Source organism: Thrips palmi, unplaced genomic scaffold, assembly GCF_012932325.1.
Source record: "Thrips palmi isolate BJ-2018 unplaced genomic scaffold, TpBJ-2018v1 HiC_scaffold_2, whole genome shotgun sequence".
NCBI classification, from domain to species: domain Eukaryota; kingdom Metazoa; phylum Arthropoda; class Insecta; order Thysanoptera; family Thripidae; genus Thrips; species Thrips palmi.
This window is the reverse complement of record NW_023144629.1, coordinates 3,185,290-3,201,517: the sequence shown is the minus strand read 5'-3', so window position 1 is coordinate 3,201,517 and position 16,228 is coordinate 3,185,290.

Sequence of the window (16,228 nt, the reverse complement as noted above, 5' to 3'; positions counted from 1 at the left end):
CATGGCACGGCACGGCACGGCAGGGCGTGGCAGGGCAGGGCACGGCAGGGCGCCCCGAAATATCCCCGCAGCCTTTTGCTGGGCGCTGCCCCGCTGCCTCCGCTGCCGCGTGCCCGCGTGCCTGCGTGCTCCCCCTGCCACCCCCACCCCCTCCTCCATCACGCCGCGGGCAAACTTAACTTGATATCTCTGTACCAAAGGCACCAAAAGACAAAAGAAGCCGCCGTAAAACTTGCAGCGCTTTGCGCGAGATGCAGCGCGGAGATACAGTGTCGTGGAGCGAAGAAAGCGAAGCGGGCAAGGCAGACCCTTGCAAGGCTTGCCTTCCAGTAAATGGCGCAGAAGAGGAAAAGAAGCGACCGCACTGCCCGCCAGCAGGTTCGCTCTCTCTCTATCTCTCTCGCACACATACGGAACACCCCATGAGTGCGAGAGAGACGGAGTAGCGCGTTAACCAGCACGCAAAGCCGCCGCAGGCGTTGTAGGCGCTGGTACCAGTACGTAGACCAAACGTAGACTGATTCCGAGAGTCGTTTTCGTCTCTCTGTCCGACACGGGACGCCCCGTGAGTGCGAGAGAGAGACGGAAACTGCCTTCGGATTCACTCTTCGCATTCACGACGCACCCTCGCGAGGAGTACCTGCTTGTCCATCCCCGTCATCACTTTGTCGTAACCAGTCCCACGGGAAAGGCGCGCGGGCCGGGCCGGGCCGGGCCACGCCGCCGGCACCCCACCGCGCCCAACCACCCCCTCACCGAGTCGTCATCAATAACATATGAAATGAGGGATGAAAGCTTGCCGAAGGGGTGGTAGGAGCGTCGGATGCCGCTCACACGCACACAATCTCACACACGCGCGCTCGCACACACACACACACACACGAGCGCCTGCAGCTCGTCACGATCCAGCAGCGCCGGGGGAAGCATGTGAGAAGGAGAGAAAGAATAAGAAAGTGATTGGGCGTGAGCGAGGCGGCACGGACGGACGGACAGACAGACAGACAGACAGACAGACAGACAGACAGACAGAAAGGAAAGAGAGATAAGCAACGGCGGCAATCTCCTTTCCGCCTCTCGCTCCGATGAGAAATCAAACCAGTGTGAAAGGCTCTCCTTTTCTTCCTTTTCTTTTCCTCCATATACTATATTTTTTTCGCCTCACATCTCTCTCTCCGTTTTCCGTGCGGACGCCGGCCGGACGCCGGCCGGACGGACGGAGGGGTGACGGTGGTGGCCTCCTTGAGGTGTTGCTATGCTTCCTGCGGACCGAGAGTCGTTTTCGTCGCGCTGTCTCTCTCGCACCGATACGGGGCGCCCCATGAGTGCGAGGGTGACAGAGCCGCCTCCACCGGTCTTCTGGCCCACTGTGCGGCCTTGCTTCGGCATTGGGAGCCCCGTCACGCCACCCGAAGCGCCACTTGCTGCAACGCCGTGCGGGGAAACTGAAAAAGTGCCACCGGGAAGCAAAAACGGAACAAGGAGCGCACACTTGTCAAGCACTTTGTATCGAGCCCCGCCCCGCCACGCCCCGCCACGCCGCACTCCGCACCACCGCCACCGTCGTCGCCCCAGACTCCCTCTGGCGTGCGGCAACGTCACACATCTCGGAATGAGAGCAATATTTTCTCATGAGCGACGACGAGCCAACAGACTAACTTGCAACCCCCCGGCCCCCTCTCTTCTGCACCACCGTGCCAACCCCCTACCCCTACCCCTCCCCCCCCCCACCCCTCCCCCCAAACGCCCACGCCGCGTCCAAATTGCGGCGACACTAGAGCAACGCTGCATTCTGCCTGGTGGGCCCACAAAGGCCGTGCCCGTGATGACTCCTGCGGGAAGAGACAGGACTGCAGCCTCGAGCGGGGCGACACGCGGACGGACGGACAGACGGACAGACAGACAGACAGACAGACAGACGGACGGACGGACGGACGGACAGACACGAGCTGACAAGAGGGATCGTCAGTGCCATGCCATCGTTTGTCATCATACTTCAGGGCGCCCCGCCCCGCCCCGCCCCGCCCCCGACGACCCGCGCTTATTACCGGAGAAATAAAACCCGTGTCAACACCACCGCCGCCACGACGGCGAGGACTAGGCGCCACTTTTCGCCCCAATTTCCCGTTAATTTCATTATTATTTATAACAATTCTCTCATTGCACCATTATCATCATCCCGTCGTCGGCGTGTTGCCCCCCCCCCCCCCCCCCCCCTGCCCTTCTGGAGGCCGCAGCCCGACCAAAGTTTGCAACGGATAAAATAAGGAAGCGCGGTCAAGCCTGTGGGCTCGCGACGACGCCGCCGCCGTCGCGCGCGCTCCTACGCGGTGCTGAATTTTTCATGGCGACAAAAACAATAAATTCAAAACCAGGACCAAAAAAAAAGTTGCCGAGGGGTGGGGGGGGGCGAAAAAATATGTCGGCGAACTTAAGCGCGGCGGGTGGCGGTCTGGCGGCGGGTGTACCTCGGGCGGCAAAAGCTAGTTATGGCGATTGTTTTCGCCGCAAGTTGGCTGCACTGCATGGGGTGGGCCGGGCGGCCTTCAGAGATGAATACTACCAACTTTTGCGCGCGTAAAAAGGAATGACCGGGCCAAGCAGCCAGCCAGCCAGCCAGCCATGCAGGCAGCCTCCGCGACGACGGCCTCCGGGTCACAGTGGGCCAGAAGACCGGTGGAGGCGGCCAAAACTCTAGACGCGTTTTGAGCTCCAGAGTCGCAAAATGGGACTCGAACCGAACGTGTGACCCCACCGATGGATTCCTCGTTCGGAGAGCAATCCATTGGTGGGGTCACACGCTCGGTTCGATTCCCATTTACCGACTCAGGAGTTCAAAACGCGTCCGGAACTTCGGCCGCCTCCACCGGTCTTCTGGCCCACCGTGCCGCGCTGTTCGGCGTGTGCGCTAACTCCGCAGACCGTATGGCCTTTCTAGTGCAGCCCGACGGCACTAGAGGCGGCCGGGGCGGCGTAACTCGGCGTGCAGGGCGGCCGGGCCATTCGGCTGCAGCCCTGGGCCGGCAGCCCCTCCCTCTAGATTCCTTTCTTCCGGTTCATAAAGCGACACAACGCGCGACGCAACCGCGGCACTGCGTGCAGTTTGCAGTATCTCACGTGCCGGCCGACAGACAGGCCGGCAGACAGCGGGAGACAGACAGACAGACAGACAGACAGACAGACAGACAGACAGACAGACAGACAGACAGACAGACAGACAGGCCGGCGGGCAGGCGGGCGGACCGGGGCTGGAGTAGTTGGCACAGAGGGCGCATAGTGGTTTGTCAGGACCAAATCCTCGGGCTCCGTTTTTTCCTTGCATTAGCCGCCCTCTTCCCGCCAGTCATGGTGGAGGCGGCGGCGCACAGTGGGCCAGAAGACCAGTGAAGGCGGACAAAATTCTAGACGCGTTTTGAGCTCCAGAGTCGCTAAATGGGACACCAACCGAACGTGTGACCCCTACCAATGGATTCCCCGTTTGGAGAGCTATCCATTGGTGGGGTCAAACGTTCGGTTCGAGGCCTGTTTAGCGACTCTGGAGCTGAAAACGCGTCTAGTGTTTTGGCCGCTCCACCGGTCTTCTGGCCCACTGTGCGGCGGGGTGGGGCGCAACCCCCGGCCCCGGGTCCGCACTGGCAGAGGCAGAGGCCACGCCGCGGAAAATGGAAGATAAACAGACCGCGCGGGGCGGTATCGAACCCGCGACTCGGCGCAGATCGCACGCCAGACAGGCAGCCCGACGGAGAAGCTAATCCCGCGTGGCGGCGCGGCCATGGCGCTGCGCACGCGACGGCGCGACACTCCAGCCAATCGAATGGCGGGGATCATGCCGTGTCCTTTGACATCCAAATGAGCTCGGCGCTGCGCGGGGCGGGGCGGGGTGATACGCCACCGCGGCCGGAGTCATTTCCAGAGTGCCTCGCCGGGGCCGCGCAGTCTTGGATCCGAGGGGCGTCGGGCCCTCGTCTTTGTTCTTGAATGCACCCGGCTGGCCTTCGTCGTCGCCGACCCACAGTGGGCCAGAAGACCGGTGCAGGCGGTCAAACGTCTGGACGCGTTTCGAGCTCCAGAGTCGCTAAATGCGACTCGAACCGAACGTGTGACCCCACCAATGGATTGCTCTCCGAACGAGGAATCCATTGGTGGGGTCGCAGGTTCGAGTCCTGTTTAGCGACTCTGGAGCTAAAACGCGTCTGGAGTTCTGGCCGCCGCGCCACCGGTCTTCTGGCCCACTGTGCGTCCTCCTCCTTTTCCTCCTCGAAGGCCGCAGACGAAATAAGAAGAAGGCTGGCTCGCTTTTATTATGACTGTACCGCCGGACAGACGTCGTCGTCGTCCTCGCCGAGGAATACATTTTCCCCAATGAACGCCACGGCCCTCGTCGTGCCCTCTTCATTTTTCATTACGAATATGCAGCAGGCTTGGCAGCAGGGCCGCCCCGCCGTCGGCTTGCACCTGTAAGGCGGGGCGGGGCGGGGCGGGGCGGGTAAGTGGCTGACAGAGGCGTTCCACCCCGCCCCCACCCAGGACGCATCAGCCCTTGCAGTCGCAGGGCGGAAGGCCCTCGAGGAGCGCGTCGAACGTCAGGTCAGGCAGGGCGGGTCGCGACCAATCGATACTGACACACACACACACACACGTGTGTGACACTGGCTGACGCTGACGACACTGGCTGACAGACACTGTCCACCGCGACTGACTTTCCGTCGGATCGAACCGACTATACGCGAGTAAACGCGGCCAAAACACACACACTCAACAAGGCGGCCGTCGTCCCGCGCTGGTGAGTGAGTGCACCCCGTCACTCTGGCGTCACTCTGACGTCACACTGGTGTCACACGTATCGCACGTCGCGTGCCCCCGCTGTCGTGTGCCACACCTGCGTGACCGGGCCGTCACAGACGGTCCTTTAACGGAGCGGTCTTGTCACGCGCGTCACGCGACCCTCTGCTGCCGGTTTCTTTGTGACTTCTACCGGCCGCCCGAACTTCACATGCATGCTGCACAGCACACACTCGAACACTAGCTACACACACGCACACACTGTCGGTACACTAACGCGAGATCGATGTATCGATGAAAAATGTGACGTGCGGGTCCTCACGTTTAATCACTGGGGGCCGCGCTGATAGGGGTACACAGCACATGGCTCCTCGCCGCGCCGCCCCGCCCCGCCCCGCCCCTCCCCGCGCCGCCCCGCCCCGGCCGACGGGGTCGCCACTCTGGCCGTCTCCCCCTCGGCAATAAACAAACGTGATCCCTGCCGGCCCGCCGCCTCCCCCCTGCGGTCATCAGACGCAGGACGCTGCACTGCCCCTGTGCCGAGCGGGAGCGGGGCAGTCGGGGGCAGCCAGGCGTGGTGGCGATGTCTACCACCACGGCCGCGCCTTGGCCGCGCCCCGACCCCGACCGTGGTCGATGGTCGCCGAGCACAGAGTAGCGGGTGACCAATAAAAATAAAAAGTCCCCCTTCCCCCTCTCTCCGGCCTGCCGGCCGGCAAGGCCCTGATTTTCTTTTGTCGTCGAACGGTCTCCCCGCCGCCCCGCCCCGCCGCGCCGCGCCGCCTCCAACGACGCCCATAATCTGGACCGCCAGGCGCTGCCGACGGCCCAAACCGTAAACCGCACGCTTGTTAAAACGGATCACTGAAAAATAAAAGGAAAACGGCCGTTGCTTCAAACGCTTCTGTCGGGAGTCGAACCCGCATCTCGGCCGCCGAAAACCGGCCTCCCAACCGACTGCGCCACCGCGAGTCCTATGACTCTCTAGCTCTCTCTCTCTCTCTCACTCACACACACACGGACACGTGGCCACAAAACCACACACACGCGCACACAGCGAGGCTCCGCATCGGGACATTATGTGCAGCTTATCACAAACCATTCATAAATCGCCAACCCCTACACAATAGGCTGCGCGTCCACCTACAGCCAACAGACAGACAGACAGACAGACAGACAGGCGGACGGACGGACGGACGGACGGACGGGCAGAGAATTGTGGTGGAAAAGGGCGACGGGGGTGTTTTAGTATTCCAGCGGGGCGAGAACGGCCTGCCCGGCCGTCGCTCTGCCGACTGACTCCGAGAGTCGTTCTCGTCGCTCTGTCTCTCTCGCACCTATGCGGAGCGCCCCACGAGTGCGAGGGAGACAGAGCGACGTCAGTCTGCTGGCCGTCCTGCAGGCCGTGCTCGTCGTGCTCGCCTTGCAGGGCGCCACGCTCCCGGACGGCGCGCCGCGCAAGAGACGCGCGCGTTGTTGCAAAGTTCCTTTTCGAAAAGGCGGATCCTGCCGGCAGCACCGGGCGCGGTCAACCAAACACGCCGACAAGAGCAGCAGACTGATTCCGAGAGTCGTTTTCGTCTCTCTCGCACTCACAGGGCGCAGGTGCGAGAGAGACACAGCGACGAAAACGACTCTCGGAATCAGTCTGCAGTGCAAATGAACACGGTCGCGAACACGGCACTGGAGTGGGAGTGAGTGGAGGCGGGAAGGAGAGCGCGGCCGTTTCGCTGTTTCGCCTTCGCCCCGCCGTCGTCGGCGCGGTGGTGCTCGCTCCCCGAGGACGCCGCCGAGGACGCCGCCGAGGCCGAGATAAGACGGGTACACGTCGCGGCCCGCGCGTGAGGACCTGCCCGGCGTAGCGGCGTGGAGCGCGGCGTGGTGTTCGGGGGAGCCCGGCACTAAATTATGCTCTCGTGCGATGCAGCACACGCAGCGCACAGCGGGGGCGGCGGACTGATTCCGAGAGTCGTCGCTCTGTCTCTCTCGCACTCGTGGACCTTCCCGTGTAGGTGCGAGAGAGACAGAGCGACGACTCTCGGAATGAGTCTGCAGGGGCGGCGGGCCCCCGGCGCGGCGGGGTGGGGCAGGGCAGGTCGGCAGCCACCGCCGTCTCGCTCGAGTAGGGCCCTCTCTGCGTGTGCAATTCTCATCACCGCATTTTACCTTAATTGGGTCGTCCTGGCCGTGCAGCGACGCGGAGCCAGCGCTGCCAGGCCACCCTGCTTGCTTGCCAAAGGCTTGCCAAGGGCTTGCCGAAGACAGCCTCAAGGGCCTCAAAAGCAGCCGCAATACAATCAGATGGCTGCGCCTTTTAAAAGCAGCCCCTTCGGCTCGAGGCCGTTGCCGCCTGCCGCCTTGGCGCGCTTGGCGCCGCCGGGACCCCGTACTTAGGGGGGCCATCCCCGCGGCCATCGCCGAGACAGTGAAACACATCACCCGGACGGCGGCAGATTCCCAAACGGCGCACCCGCACCCGCACTCTTCTCCGCTTCGCGCGCTTCGCGCGCAGCGGGACCGGCCTGGCACTGGCCTCGGCCACGACGGCCCCCCGTCGCCGAAGCAAACCGCGGCCCGGACCGCATCTTGGGCACTGCTCAAGGCTCAACCAGCGGAGGGGATTCCGAACACTCGTCGCTCTGTCTCCGTCGCACCGGTACGGCCCGGCCCGCGAGTGCGAGAGAGACAGAGCGACGTCCGGAACCAGCCTGCAGCCCCCCTCCCCCGACGCCGTGCTTGCCTCGGCTTGCCCTGCACCCGAACGGCGTCTAATTTCCCGGCGGACAGTGTTTGTAGCGCCGCCCGACTCTTGCTCCGCTACAAGACCCCCCCCTCCCCCACTCTGCCAATAAGCTGCCGCCGCCGTTACTCGCAGTGTGGTAGCATTTTCATTTTCATACAAAAGCCCGCGCGACGTCGCGTCCCGCTTGCCGCCGCACTAATACATGTTGTTTTGGTCCAATGGCGGGCGGAATGGCCCCCGCGGGGACAAATTACTCGGAGACGCCGGGGCGGGGCGGGGCGGGGAAGAACGACGCAACTGCGGCGCGGGCGACGCAAACATTCTCCCGGACCGGCCGACGCAGCACACACACACCCATTCCCGTGCCACGCATTCGTCCGACAACTTGAGGCCGTTTTTCTCTTTTTGGCAAACAAGGGACGCCCAGCGCGCGCAAGCATCTCGCGGGAAAGCGAGAAGGTCGCTTGCAAGGCTCCAGTGGCGTGGATGGCAAAGTTGGCATTTTCCGATTTCGAATCTGAATCAAATGTCAAAAAAAAAAATGTTTCCGAACCGAGATTTGATTCGAAAACGAATCGAATGTGACATCTTTATGCCTGAAACGGATAAAAATTGGTCCTCTCTCGCGTTATTTTGGGGCAAAATAAGAACTTCGATTCGAAAATTTCAGGCTCCTAGTTCGTTTTTTAATTTAATCAATGCAGCCCTGATTCGATATCCGATTCGATTTCAAACGATTCGTACACTCATCTCACTCGCACACGCGTCCCTAGACGGATCCATGGCGACAGCGTGGTTGGGTGTCCCCCACGTTTGCGGCCACAAACATTAATAACTGGGCAAATATTTCTGGCAAACAGTGGCGCGGCATGGCGGCGACGAGCGGCGCGGCGGAGGCGCGGTCTTCGGGTCCAAAACACCAGCGCGACGGACGACCCCCCTCCCCCCTCCCCCACAGCAGCAGCTTGCTTGTCAATAAATTCTGTTTGCCCGTTTCTTTGCTCCGAGAAATTTTTATATTTATCTGTTTATTTGTGGTTTTTTTTTGGCAGAGTGTACGGAGGACACGCAGGACACGCTCTTGGCGTTGTCCTGCCGGCCGCTTCCTTATCGGCGGGCTTCTTCTTCCTCCCCACATTGCTCGCGCTTATCAGGCATCGCCAAAAGAGAGGCCCGCCCCGCCCCGCCCCGCCACGCCCCGCCCCGCCCCGCCCCGCCACGCCCCGCCCCGCCACGCCCCGCCCCGCCCCGCCCCGCCCCGCCACGCCCCGCCCCGCCACGCCCCGCCACGCCCCGCCCCCTCGCGTGCATCGGGGAAGGCCACGCCGCCAATGCCATACCGGGAGGCGGCGCGCCGAGACGTTGCGGGGGCGCCGAATGAAATTCACTTGGGTCCACTTGTTCGACCGGAGGAAATCGTGTTTTCCGTTCGGCCCCACACACTCACACACACACACACTTTCCCTTTCTCCTCACAACCCCCCCTCCACACACACACACACACGCACACACGCACACACAAGCGAACGCGCTAACCGCCACCACCCGAGTCCTTACCAGCACCAAGGGCGGCGGCGTGTCCGCACAGTAACAAGAACATGCGGCCCACACACACACACGCACAGACACACACATCGCCACACAGGGCCGTGCTGCGTCGGCTTTGTGTGTGTGTGTGTGCGCATGCGTGTGTGCGCATGCAGAGCCGCGCAGAGCCGGGGCCGACGACGCCGAGGTGTCCGCGCGGGCGGCCGTGGGCACGTTAGCGGCTCAACGGATCGCCGGGATCTGTCCCCACATGTCCCCGCATGTCGCCTCTCTCCCCGCATGTCGCCTCTCTCGCCTCTCTCGCCACCTCCACACACACACACACACACACACATAGAAATACACAGCAACTATTCGATTCGCCAATTTTCACATAGTTGGTTTGTTTTCGAATCGGATCGAAGCTAGCCCCTACAATTCGATTCGATTTCCAACGGTTCGAACCCCTCCAGCCCACAGGCCGCTGGAGTTTTTCCATCACGGCGTGGGTGGGCGTCGCGCCGCGTCTAGAGTTTTGGCCGCCCCCACCGGTCTTCTGGCCCACTGTGCGAGGACGTGTGGGGGTATGGAAAGGCGCCCCCCCGGCCTCCGCCGCTCCGCTCGGCGCCCCGCCGAACCCTCAATCCTGTCAACGGCACGAAAACATATCGAAAGTTTCCTCTGGCCTAATTGGGGGAAGGGGGAAGGGGGGGGGGACATCCCTCAAACGAATCCTCCTCCGTCCCGCGCCCTACTTCCGGTGTGGGAGCGGCAGCCCCTCCCCTCCCCCTCCCCCGCCGCCACCAAGACGCGGCGGGAGTGTTCGTTCGCTCGCCAGAAATTATTGCGAAAATTTGCACAGCGTTGTTTCTAACCAGCGGTGGCGGGGGGTTACAGTGAAGCACACGACGTTGCGGGAGGCGGCGGGGGCGGCGGGGCGGCGGGTCCAGGAGGTGGCCGCCACTACCGCCACTTGGCCGGCGGCCAGCACGGCGGCGTGCTCGGGGTGCCCACCGAGTGCAACCCTTACCCCGGACCGCCCCGCCCGGCCCGCCACGCTGCCCACCCCAATCCCATACATACAACACGTCGGGGTAAATGCACATGAATATACGTGGTCTGTGTTCTCGCCCTCGTCGCCCTCCCTGTGTCGCCTCGCCTCTTCCAACTCACCACCGCGCCGGGGCACACTACGAAAAAAATGTTCCGTGAAATGAGAAAATTTTCTCGGGGAAAGGATAATTTATCAGATGGTGAGGTAAATAAATTATCCTTGTATCGACTTGATGGTGAAGTAAATTATCCTATTTCAAAATTCGCCTTATTCTCAGTAAATTTTCTTATTCCAAGGAATTTGTTCCTGAATGCACCCTGCTTTCGCGTCTAGCCAGAGCAGCACTTCTCCTTTTCGAGCCCGTACCTGCAACAGAAACGAAAACAAATTAGTTTAACCACCAATTTTATAGATTTTTTAAATAGAAAACAGTAAAGTTAAAAATTTTGCAGTGCGCGCTTCTTGGGGGGTGGAACAAACGGGAAGAGTCCAAGATCGATTCCTCCAGCCAGGGGGGGCGGCCCCGCTGGCAAATTGGTTTACTCCCGTGCATGCAACCGCAACAATTAGTAATTGGCTGAGTGAATGACGAAGAGCAGTGATCCCATCAGCAATCAACGCGATCCCGGCCGGGCTGCCTTGCCTCCAAACTCATCTCCTCATCCCATTATTTCAATTTCGTGTATCACTCCAAGCGCAACATCGCCAAGGAGATCCCAATCCCCAGGCGCCCCCACCCCCTCCGGGTCATTTTCTTACCTTCCACTCCCCCTTCCCCTTTCCACTCTTTATACTTTATTTTCGTTATTTCATTCTCCCTTTTTTTCGCTCAATTATTGGCGCTTCCACTTTTACAAGCGATTTCCCTCCCAACTTAATTTCGCCGTCGACCGGCAACAAGAGGGAAACTCTCTCGTCGGCCTCGTGAGTCATTCATCCCCGTCTCGTGTGGATTAGACTTCCAGACAGCAATGCCTAGCAACGCCACTGGCAACGCCGCGCCACTGGCATCGCAAAGGAAAGGTCGTTCCTCCGCGCGGCAAGGTCGCCAACTCAAAACACGCTCTTCCAACGCAAAAAAAGAAAGAAAGGTTCTCTTAGTGGCTTATTTTTTTCTCATTTTCTCTCTCTTTTGTGACGTAAAGTAGCGCCTCCGCAGTCATTATTCATGGCCACACTGTCGATTTCGCTCATAAGCCGCTAAGCGCCCGGTGTATGTGAAGCCGATTAATATTAACGAACGCTGCGTCGACTGTCACCCTTCCTTTCTCCCTCGCCCACCCCTCTCTCTCTCTCTCTCTCTCTCTCTCTCTCTCTCTCTCTCTCTCTCTCTCTCTCTCTCTCTCTCTCTCTCTCTCTCTCTCTCTCTCTCTCTCTCTCTCTCTCTCTCGCTCTCTCTTTTTCTCCTTCTCCTGTCCCCGTTCTCTGGCTTCCGAAATGCAAACCAGACGTCCTCATGTCCCGCTCCAGGACAGGGAAAGCTGCTGAGAAAGCCTGGGTTGGCGCAGTGGTGTGGGAGAGGCGGCAAGCAAGCCAGCGGCCCGACGAACGGAACAGAACAGTCCTTCCAATCTAAATCTCCCAATTACCCCGAAACGCAGCGGGAAAATGCTAAGCCGTCTTGAATGTTGACTCGCGTCCCCCTTGCCCCCTTCCCCGGGAGCCCCCCGGGTCGTTCCAGGAGTCGAGGCCACCACACGCTGGGCAAGCCTCCAGCCGGCCGGCCACGCCGCCACGCTCCAGCGGCGAAAGCCTCCAGGACCCTAATTACTGGGGAAAGCCTTGCTGCTGGAAAAGCCTCCAGGGCGTGGCATCTCATTGCCTTGCTCCCAGCCTTCAATCTTCCAGCTGTTCCAGGCTGCGCGGCCTCGCGGGCCTGGCCGACTGCCTCCAGCGCCGCGTTCCAGGCTCCAGGAGAGACAACATCGGGCAGCCATCTGGGCGCGAGCGCGCGAGCCGACGGCGCGGCTCGGCTCCCCTCGACCGAGCACCGAGCCTCGACCCATCTCGGCGAGAGCTTCCTAATCCCCGGGATAAGCCACCCCGCATGATAGGGGAGCCGCCCCGTCCTCCAGGACTCTCCAGGACTCTCCAGGGCGACGCAGTTCAGGTCGCGGCGCTCCAGCTCGGCCCCGGCCAGCCGCCCCGCCGGCGAGGCCAGCCAAGCCAACGAAGCTCCCTCCGGGGCAACCCGAAGGCATTCCGAAGGCCGAATTCGGGAGACGGCAAAGAATGTGGCCCGGAAGCGGCGAAAGGGGGGGGGGGCACTTTAAACGCGCGGCCATCGTATTTCGCCAACTTTTCCGCATCGGAGGTATGAAATACTTGCTTTAATTTAAGCCAGGGGGAAACGGGTCGCAATTTGCGCCGCACGCGCGCCTCAACTATTCAGGCGGGTTTGGAGGGGGGGCGGAGGAGAGAGAGAGAGAGAGAGAGAGAGAGAGAGAGAGAGAGAGAGGGCGGGGGAGGGGGGGGGGAGACGGAGACACAAGCCACTGAGGGAGCGGCCGCGGGCGAAGAGACGGCCTCGGCCACCACGACGCGACGCGCGTGACGCCACCACACCGAGGCCGCCGCCGTGCCGGCGTGGACGCGGCGGAGCTCGTTCGGCGATTGAAACATGACGACACTACTTCACACGGCGGCGCCTCTAGCACGGCCGCCCCCCGCCGCCCCGCCCCGCACAACAGAAATGAGAAAACTTTGCGCGCCGCGAGAGAGGGGCGGGGACGGCCGGGGGGCGCCGCGCCGCGCCGCCGGCCGACGGGGGCGTGCAAGGGAAACCACCTGGGGAGCGCGCGGTGCGGCGAAGCAGGGGGTCCACCCGGTCCACCGGCCTAAAAAGCATCCCCCGGCGGTCAGCAGACTGATTCCGAGAGTCGCTTTCGTCGCTCTGTCTCTGTAGCACTCGTGGGGCGTCCCGTACAGGTGCGAGAGAGACAGAGCGACGAAAGCGACTCTCGGAAACAGTGTGCCGGCGCAAGCAGCCCTTGCAGCGCCTCGGGGTGCTGGGGGGCGATCGCGTGGATGAGGCGTGTCGCCGAGGCGAATTAACGCGCCGTTAAACAAACAAAAACAACAAAAACAGACCTTAAAAAAAAAAAAAAAAAACACCACTTTGGTAGTATTCGAACCCGGGGTCAGTGGTACAACACCGCGGCGCCTTTTATCCGGGCGCTGAATTATGACCGCGCGCTGCTGCACTGTAAATCCCGACCGGAAATCACGCCCTTTAATACCCCGCAGCAGTCGATGGAGTGGGAGTCAGAGGGGAGGGGGAGGGGAGGGGAAGGGGAGGGGGAGGGTGGGGCTGGAATAAAATGGAAATGCGCGCGCGAGTCGGGGCAGAGTCCACTGGGCCGCTGTGCTTCGCTGTGCTGCGGTCGCCGGGCTGTCAATAGGCCTGGCGGAAGGCGGAAGGCGCGGAATCCGTTTCCGCGGGAAATAGAGGCGGGGCGGGGCGGGGCGGGGCGGGGCGGGGCGGGGCGGGGCGGCCGAGGTGGGATGTATGCTGCGAGGCAAGCAGAGCGCAGAGGACCGTGTTGCGAGGAGATTAGCCAATTACTGGGGTCATTGGGGGGCCCTCCGCCGGGCCGCCACGCCGCGAGGGGTAGGTACACTCGAAGAAATTCAACAATCAAAAATTTTGGAAACTGTCTACTGGAAAGCCTGGGAGTCCTGTTTAGCGGATCTGGAGCTCTGCACGCGTCTAGAGCTTTGGCCGCCTCCACCGGTCTTCTGGCCCACTGTGGGCCAGGTTTGGGGGAGAGTACGCCTCGCCGCCGCCTCGCCGCCGCCAGGCCGTCGCAGGGTTGCTCGCGGAGTAAAAACCGCGGAGGGTGCGGAGGACGAGGCGGCCGACGGCGGCAAGAATCTGCTGCCGCCCCCACCCCACCCCCACCCCCGGCCTGCCCCGACCCTCCGGAATCTGGAGGCAAACTTCTAGCACGTTTCCCATTCGAAGGGCTGGCGGGCTGGCTCGCTGGCTCGCTGGGGTGCGCGGTAGCCTCGGTAGAGGGTGTGACGGCCGGTAGGGTGTACCCGGTGGGGCGCCAGGCCGATACACCCCGCCCCGCCTCCCTCTCCCAATATGCCATCCCCTCTAAAGAGGCGCAGACTCGCCCCCGCCCCCGGCTCTTGTCTCACGTGCTGGCGGCGCTGGCGGCGCTGCAGACTGAGAGCCGCTTTCGTCGCTGTCTCTCTCGCACCCAAAACGACTCTCGGAATCAGTCTATACCAGCGGCTCTCAGCCTTTCTCGGCTCGCGACCCCAAATTTGAAGCCAAAAATTTCCGCGACCCCCAGGAAAAATTTCGCGACCCCACGGGACCCCTCCTTTAACATGCCACGGCGTCTGATCCGAGGCGGGCATTTTGCTCCCTCAACGGGCAATCGGTCTTTGGACCTTCCTTTAGCATGCCTTTATTACGGAGTGCAATTATCAGTCTTAGTTTGGGAGCAGTATTGTCTCAAAGTTGGCCAAAAGGCTCAGAAATGTCTGTGAAAAATCGTGTTTTGGGCTGATTTTAAGCAGCCACAGCGTCTGATCAGAGGCGGGCATTTTGCTCCCTCAACGGGCAATTGGTCTTTGGACCTTCCTTTAGCATGCCTCTGTTACGGAGTGCGATTATCAGTCTTAGTTTGGGAGCAGTATTGTCTCAAAGTTGGCCGAAACGGTCAGCAGTGTCTTTGAGAAATCGTGTTTTGGGCCGATTTTAAGCAGCCACTGCGTCTGATCCGAGGCGGGCATATTGCTCCCTCAACGGGCAATTGGTCTTTGGACCTTCCTTTAGCATGCCTCTGTTACGGAGTGCGATTATCAGTCTTAGTTTGGGAGCAGTATTGTCTCAAAGTTGGCCGAAACGGTCAGCAGTGTCTTTGAGAAATCGTGTTTTGGGCCGATTTTAAGCAGCCACTGCGTCTGATCCGAGGCGGGCATTTTGCTCCCTCAACGGGCAGTTGGTCTTTGGACCTTCCTTTAGCATGCCTTTGTTACGGAGTGCAATTATCAGTCTTAGTTTGGGAGCAGTATTGTCTCAAAGTTGGCCGAAACGCTCAGAAATGTCTATGAAAAATCGTGTTTTGGGCCGATTTTAAGCAGCCACTGCGTCTGATCCGAGGCGGGCATTTTGCTCCCTCAACGGGCAGTTGGTCTTTGGACCTTCCTTTAGCATGCCTTTGTTACGGAGTGCAATTATCAGTCTTAGTTTGGGAGCAGTATTGTCTCAAAGTTGGCCGAAACGCTCAGAAATGTCTATGAAAAATCGTGTTTTGGGCCGATTTTAAGCAGCCACTGCGTCTGATCCGAGGCGGGCATTTTGCTCCCTCAACGGGCAGTTGGTCTTTGGACCTTCCTTTAGCATGCCTTTGTTACGGAGTGCAATTATCAGTCTTAGTTTGGGAGCAGTATTGTCTCAAAGTTGGCCGAAACGCTCAGAAATGTCTGTGAAAAATCGTGTTTTGGGCTGATTTTAAGCAGCCACAGCGTCTGATCAGAGGCGGGCATTTTGCTCCCTCAACGGGCAGTTGGTCTTTGGACCTTCCTTTAGCATGCCTCTGTTACGGAGTGCGATTATCAGTCTTAGTTTGGGAGCAGTATTGTCTCAAAGTTGGCCGAAACGGTCAGCAGTGTCTTTGAGAAATCGTGTTTTGGGCCGATTTTAAGCAGCCACTGCGTCTGATCCGAGGCGGGCATTTTGCTCCCTCAACGGGCAGTTGGTCTTTGGACCTTCCTTTAGCATGCCTTTGTTACGGAGTGCAATTATCAGTCTTAGTTTGGGAGCAGTATTGTCTCAAAGTTGGCCGAAACGCTCAGAAATGTCTATGAAAAATCGTGTTTTGGGCCGATTTTAAGCAGCCACTGCGTCTGATCCGAGGCGGGCATTTTGCTCCCTCAACGGGCAATTGGTCTTTGGACCTTCCTTTAGCATGCCTTTGTTACGGAGTGCGATTATCAGTCTTAGTTTGGGAGCAGTATTGTCTCAAAGTTGGCCAAAACGCTCAGAAATGTCTGTGAAAAATCGTGTTTTGGGCTGATTTTAAGCAGCCACTGCGTCTGATCAGAGGCGGGCATTTTGCTCCCTCAACGGGCAGTTGGTCTTTGGACCTTCCTTTAGCATGCCTCTG